This window comes from Cryptomeria japonica, chromosome 3 (genome assembly GCF_030272615.1).
Source record: "Cryptomeria japonica chromosome 3, Sugi_1.0, whole genome shotgun sequence".
Classification (NCBI taxonomy): Eukaryota; Viridiplantae; Streptophyta; class Pinopsida; order Cupressales; family Cupressaceae; genus Cryptomeria; species Cryptomeria japonica.
In genome coordinates, this window is record NC_081407.1 from 857,033,463 (window position 1) to 857,041,558 (window position 8,096).

Genomic DNA, 8,096 nt, shown 5'->3' on the forward strand with positions numbered 1-8,096 from the left:
TTTCATTTGCAGTATCTGTAAACCTATAAAATACTTTATCTCACTGATTAATGACATCTCAAATTCTTTGCTCGTTTTATTTCCAAAGTTCTTGCATAAAGAGTCATTTCCTCAAAATATAATATTATCAACAAATTTGGCTGAGATCAGTATTCCATTTTCATCATTCTTCATGTACATATTGTTGTTCTCACTTGTCCTTATAAAACCAATCTTAATCAAATAAGAGTGCAATCTTTCATACCATGCTCTAGGTGCTTGTTTCAAATCATATAAAACTTTGTTCAATTTACATACCTGATCTTTATTCTTGTCTTCAACAAATCCTTTAGGTTGTTCAATAAAAACTTCTTCTTCTAATATTCCATTTAGAAATGCAGATTTGACATCCATTTGATATACCTTGAAGTTTTTGAAAGCATCATATGCCAACAATGTTCTTACTCCTTCAAGTCTAGCAACAGGTGCAAAAGTTTCACCATCATCAATTCCTTCTTCTTGAGCATAACCTTTGCAAACTTGTCTTGCTTTGTTTCAAATGACCTCTCCTTTTTCATTTAGCTTGTTTCTGAAAATCCACTTTGTACCGATTACATTTTTGTCCTTCGGTCTTGGGATTAGTGTCCATGTGTCATTCTTCTTAATTTGATCAATCTCTTTATCATAGCATTTATCCAATCTGCACTGTTAAATGCCTCTTTCACTATTCTTGGTTCAAATTCAGATATCAGACATGTGTTCTATCTCAGTTTGTTCCTTGTCATCACTAGATCATCCTTATCTCCTATAATCTGACTTGGTGCATGATGTCTTCTGACATACTTGGCTAATATAGGCTCGGTAGGCTCTGTATGATCTTCTTTATCACTCGGTAACTGAATATTCTCTTCATTTTATTCAATAGCTTTCTCGATAAGACTTGTCGGTTGAACATAGACAAATTCATCATAGTCTTCTAGTTCCTTGGAATTTCCTTCATCATTTCTTTCTCCAAATTCATCAATTTTCACATTTGCACTTTCTACTATTTTGTTAGATGATTTGATCAGACATTTAAATGCTTTGCTTCTAGAAGAATATCCTAGAAATGTTCCTTCTTCACTTTTCTGATCAAACTTGCCATTTCTATCATCTTTGTGAATATAGCATCTACTTCCAAAGATTTTAAAATAACTTACATTGGGTTTCTTATCATGCCCGATTTCATATGGTGTCTTCAAAGTACCTTTCTTCAATTGTACTCATTTCAAGGTGTAAACTGTTGTGCTTATTTATTCTCTCCAAAATGTTTGTGGCACTTTCTTTTCAATCATCAGTGTTCTAGCACAATCCATAATAGATCTGTTTCTTCTCTCAGCTATTCCATTCTGCTGTGGAGTTCTCGGTGCAGAGACTTGTCTTTTAATACCATGATCATTGTAGAATAAGTTGAATTCATCAGATGTGAACTCTCCTCCTCTATATGATCTAAGACATTTCAATTGTCTTCTTGTTTCATTTTCAACTCTTGCCTTGTACCATTTAAACATTTGAAAAGCTTTTGATTTTTCTTTTAAAAACATTACTGACATCATTCTTGAATAGTCATCCACAAATAATATGAAATATTTATCACCATAATAACTTTGAACTTTTATAGGACCACAAAGGTCAATGTGCACAAGATCTAAAATTCCCTTAGAAGTGTAAGACTTACTTGTAAAGCTTGATCTTGTCATCTTACCCATCTGGCATCCTCGGCACATAGCATTGTTAGGTTTTTCAAGACTCGATAGACCTCTTACTAGGTGCTTCTTACTTATTTTGATTAGATTATCAAAATTTAGATGACAAAACCTTTTATGCCATAACCAGGTATCATCTATCTTTGCATAAAGACATTTATTCCGAGTTGAGTCAAGATGAAATGTATTACCTTTTGTTTGTGTCCTGGTAGCAGCTAACTTTCCATTCTTGTCATGAACTTTGACAATTCCTTTCTGAAATTCTATTCGGTAACCTATGTTGTTTAGCTGTGCTACACTCAACAAATTGTATTTCAATCCTTCAACCCAATAAATAGCATTACATTTAGCATTGTCAAGAAGTATTATGGATCCTTTACCTCTTACCGGACATGGTGCATCATTACCAAATCTAACATAGCCTCCATCATAATCTTCTAACATAACAAACTTGTGTTTATCTCCTGTCATATGATGTGAGAATCCACTATCTATGATCCAAGAATCATTAGTGTTTATGTGAGATATTAGGGCTTTTTCTTCATACTTTTCTTCATCTGATCCATCTTTGATAGCCACATAAAATACTTCCTCTATATCAATGTCATCTGATTTATCATCATTGGATTCCTCATTGGCTATTAAACATGTCTTTCTATCTCTTCTTCTGAAGTCTCGATGTCCTCTGTAATGATTATCTTTTTGTTTGTCATCTCGGTAATCTCTCTTTTCAGTAGAATCTTTGTCAGGACAGTTAGAAGCTATATGTCCTATTTTATCACAATTGAAACATTTCAAAGGTAGTTTTCCTTTATACTTACCTTTGCCTCTTGGTAACCTTCTGGCTAATAGTGCTTCAAACTCTTCCTGCTTTTTGATTTCCTCATACAGTTTGTGTACTTCTTCTATGTTCTTATGAAATCTTTCACTTGCTCCACTGTGATCTCCTTCAGAGTGCTTATACTTTCTTTCATTGTAATCATTAGATTCATCAAGATGAAAAGAACTAAATGCAGATTCAACTTTATTTACCAAAGATCCACTGTTATCAAAGTTACGTAATTCAAATTCATGTAGCTTACCAATGGTAGCATCTAAAGAAACTAGCATATTAGGTACAGACCTTAATTCATTGATTGCAGAGACTCGGATTGCATAAGCTGGTAGAAGGGTTCTTAACAACTTACTTGTTATATCCTTTTCTTCAATAGTCCCACCTGCTCCTTTGATTTGATTGACAATCTCTTTTAGTCTTGTACTGTATTGAGTTATGTTCTCACCTTCATTCATCCTCATGGATTCAAGTTGTCCTCTTAGACTATCTACTTTTTCTCTTTGAACATGTTCATCTCCTCCATACACAAATATGAGCTTATCCCACATTGCCTTTACATCATTGCAGCCTTCTAGGTCATTAAACTCTGAGTCGGTCAATGCAGATGTTATTTCAATCATTGCTTGGATATGTTCTTGCTTTGCCTTTATCTCTTCCATTGTCAATGGATAGGTGCTTGGTGTAACAAAATCATTCTCAAGATAGTATACAACATATTCTCCAACTCCTAATAGATGCAACTTCATTCTTTTCTGCCATGTAGAGAAACTTGACTTGTTCAGCTTCGGTGCATCCCTCTTATACATCTTTGGATCTTTAACTCAAGTGCCTTTAAACTTTTCTTCTAGATTCCAAGGCTCTGATACCAATTGATAGTTATGATACTAAATGTAAGTACAGATCCAATAGCCAACAAGATGAGAGGGGGGGGGTGAATCATACAAACTTAATCTTCCATAAAAACATCAGATTCAACCTCGGTAACATATACTTTAGTAATATAACCAAAACTGTTAATCATGCAAACTCAAAAGCATATAAACATCATAAACCTCATAACACCAGATTTAACGTGAACACCCAAATAGGGCAAAACCACTGTGGGATTTCAGACCCACTAAGAAATATACTCTTCTAGAGTATGCTCAGTTAAAAGCAAATCCTGTTAAAGATTACAAACACATTGCTAGTGTAGACATCTAAAAATGGTCAACGCTTGCGGAGTCATACTTTAACATTTGCGCATTGCCTTATTTTAGGGTTCTTGCATCGCATTAACATTTCTTCTATGTTGCGCACTTGGTCTTTATCATTTGCGAGCATCGAGTCCTTCTTCTGCATTCCTCATTTTTCTCACTTTCAAATTTGGTCTTGTCGATAACTATCTTCAGTCATGATTTTGGTCGATCTTATCCTATCGCATCAATGTGCATGCTCATTTATCATCATTTTGGACATCGTCAATCCTAATCGATGATAGAATTAGGGTTTTATCCTCTTGTCAATCTTGTCATTTTGCAATCGATTCGTCATCGATCCTTGTCCTTGTCAATCTCGTCATTTTGCGATCGATTCATCATCGATCCTTGTCCTTGTCAATCTTGGTCAATTTGTCATTGATTTTTGTCACCCAATCTCAATCAGAATCATGATCAAACCTACATCAATTATCTTTTGTCAAGACCTAATTGTCATCCTTGCATTTCTAATTCATCTTCTAGGGTTTTGTGATTTATTCATTTAATCTTGTTTGTCATTTTGCCCTCTAGGTTAAATTATTTATTTATTTATCCTAAGTCTTCTTGTCACAATTAAATATTTATTTGGCTAATTAATTCCCCCTCTTTTTGTGAATTAATTAATGAATGAAAAATTATTAATTAATTCACCTCATTTTCTAATTTGCTAAATTCAATTTCCACCTAATCAATTCATCTCTAGTCTCTCCCTATTTTTGTGTTTCGGTAGAAGCATGGATTTCTCATGCATCATACCATTGGCATAGCAAGATGTCATAGGCTTTTAGTCCTCTAACCTTTGCATTGGCAATATGTCATAATTCATGACATAGAAGGTGTCATAACCTTCTTCCTTCAACTCAATTTTGCCATTTTTGAAATCAATTGCCTATAATATCAATTTCATGCTAATATTATCCTCTCTCCAATTTGTCTATAAATTGGATGAGTTTCTGAGATCGAAGGAATCAATCACATGTTCATAAATCAATCACATTTTCATAAATCAATCACATTTTCAGAATCAATCACATTTTCAAAATCAATCACATTTTCAATAAATCAATCACATTTTCAAGTAACCTTATGCTACAAATTTCATCAACAACTTGCTTTCCACTTGCAAATGCACTTTGTAGGTGAGAACAACATCAAATTGGAAGGTGAAAGAAGAACAATGGAGCCACATGAAGGAGATATCTACATTTGGTTTGCTTTGATTTCATTTTGAATATCTCATCTTCATGTTTTCATTGATTAGATTAGGATTATTTTCATTGCAGTTTTAGGTTTTGTGATTGTCCTAATTGTTATTTGCTTTGATGCATCCTCAATTTCCTAGACTACAGCTAGATGTGACTCGGTTAAGGGATTTCCCTTAGATCTATTAGGATCTTCACCTTGTTAGAAGTGACCTTGTTAAAGGATTTCAAACACTCAATCAGAATGTCACCTTGTTAGAGGGTTTTACAAATAAGACTGTTAAGTCCACTCGGTTAAGAGATTTTCTGTTACTTCACAAAATAACAGTAATAAAACATATCCGCAACTTCACATCTAAAAATGCTAAAGCAGATTCTTATTTGCTCTATACAACCTAGTCATAAGACTTATCTTGTCCCTCTGTTGGGCTCTATACTCTGTTATTCAAAACAGGTCTTCAAGCTTCAGTGCTCGGTAATCACTATGTAGCATCCCTGTGCATACACTTGCCCACATACATTGTTTATCAATAGTTCCCTATTTATAAACAATTAGCTAACCTCTTAATCTCCTTGATCACATTTCCCATGATCAATAGGTTCAATGCATCTTTCGGTCTGAAAATGTTTTACCCTGCCTTGGAACTTGTGCTAGGGTATTGCGGTTCAATCTGAACTTTAGATCTTCCTGCCGATCTTCCATTGCCACAGATTCTTAACAAACTTTATTTACGACATACCAATCATTTAAGCAACTCCAGCTCATCAAATTCCTTCATTAAATAACACATGTAAACATTTAATGCATTCTGTTATAGCTTGGTTACAACTTGGTTATAACTCGGTAAATACTAAACTTCACTCGGTAGACATTTCACCTTTATTTACCGATAGCGATAACCTTAGGGTTTACCAACTAGGTTCCTTAGGGTTTACCGACTGGGTTCTTTTCTTGGTAACATAGTATAGTATTAACCTTACAATTTATAACACATGTATGATGTCGAAACAATCTAAACATCATGATCTCATCATTGTCTGACTCGGTAATAGTTACCCATTAAATACCTTATTCATCCCCTTATCCATCATAAACTTTCTGTGTCTTTTATCAACACCTTTATACTCTTCAAATCATATTTCTCAAGATATGGCAACATCATACTGAATTAGAAAATCAATTTCTTGACATCAATGACAAAATAATAATGTTAAGACAATAGACATCCTTAATCAGTTGTATCCATAATCATCAACAACCTTCTCAATATCCTTTATTTAAATGTCAACAATCCTTCATTGTCTTTTATAATGCTAAATTGCCAACAATAAAGACCTATTTATAACCATATTGAAGCATTTCGCTACTTACAAGATCGACAACATTTCTCGGAGAGAAAATTGTCATGCAGATGTAATGGTAGGTGTCGCTTCCCTTGTAGGCTCAGACTTTGGACAGGATGAGTATCATTTTGTGGTAAAATTCCTCCGCTCTCCAGCTATTAATAACCAAATCCAATTCGATAACTTCATGTGTGCTCATATTGATTTAGGAGAATGGTTTGCACAAATCTACAATTACCTAAAAATTGAAATCTTTCCCGATGACACTAGCAAGAGTTCACGTGTGCGAATTCAAAATCTATCCACTAAATATATCTTCTTATCTAATGTTCTTTATTGAAGATCATATAATAGTCTTCTCTTGCATTTCTTAATAAAAGTTGAGATACCCCCTGCCCTCCAGGAAGCCTATTTCAGCTTTGGAGGTGGGCATTATGGAGGAAAATCCTTAATTTATAAACTAATTCACATGGGGTATTATTGGAAAACAATGGAACAAGATTACTTGGCCTTTGTCAAGAAATGCCCTCAATGTCAACAACATAACAATTTGATTCGAGCTCTCGCACAGGAGCTCTGGACTCAAATTTCTCCATGGCCTTTCTAGACATGGGGATTGGATATCATTGGCAAGATATCTCCCCCTTCAGCTAAGGGTCATATCTTTATTATCACTACTACAAATTATTTCACAAAGTGGGTCAAAGCTATACCACTAAGGTCCACTTCAGCTGACATGATTTGTGGCTTCATCATAGATAATATTATATCTTGTTTTGGCTTACTTGCTACCTTTGTTTCTGACAATGGTATGCCATTTAAGAACAAACAGGTTAAGGAGTTCCTTGAAAATTTTCACAGTCAACATCATTTCTCTACACCTTATTACCCTCAATTCAATGGTCAAGCAGAAGAAGCTAACAAATCCATTGAACAGATCTTACGTAAGACCATTACCAAGCATGGCAAAGATTTGCATATTCAGTTGGTCTATGCATTATGTGCCTATTTCATGAGTGTTCGTGCGACTATGGGAACAACACCCTACAACCTCATGTATGGGATTGACGCTATTATGCCTCTTAAGTTGGAGATCCCATCATTGTGTGTCTCCCTAAAAGGGGTGATTGATGATGACTCTTATTGTACCCTTCGTCTCAACTAGCTTGAATTGTTGGATGAGCATCGTTTAAAGGCCCTTCAACATCTTCAAGCTTATAAAAAATATTTATCCAGACAATATAATCAAAGTGTGCTACCTCAAACTTTTAAGGTAGGTGACCTAGTTCTTTGTGAGAATCAGAGGAATGTTATAACACCACCTGACCAAAGAGGAAAATTCAGTCCGAATTGGCTAGGTCCATACATTGTCACCTCTATTTATGGTTAAGGTGCTTATGGTTTATCCTACATGGATGGAACACCTCTTAAAGAGCCCTTTAACATGGCACACCTATGTCGATACTATGCATAGAAGATAGACTATATGCTTACGCCCTATGCATGCCTCCTAGATTTGTTATGGTTGTCATGCCATGACATATACATATCTTCATCAACATGATATCCACCCATTTTTATGTTATGGAGTGATTCTACATATCTATGTCTGTGCATGTGTGTGTATGTGCATATTTTCTATCTACAAACATCTATATAATGACCACCATGACATTTAATCATGCATATATATGGCAATATGTTAATTAGATCATAATACACATGTAATATACATCATCCATCACATGAGCAT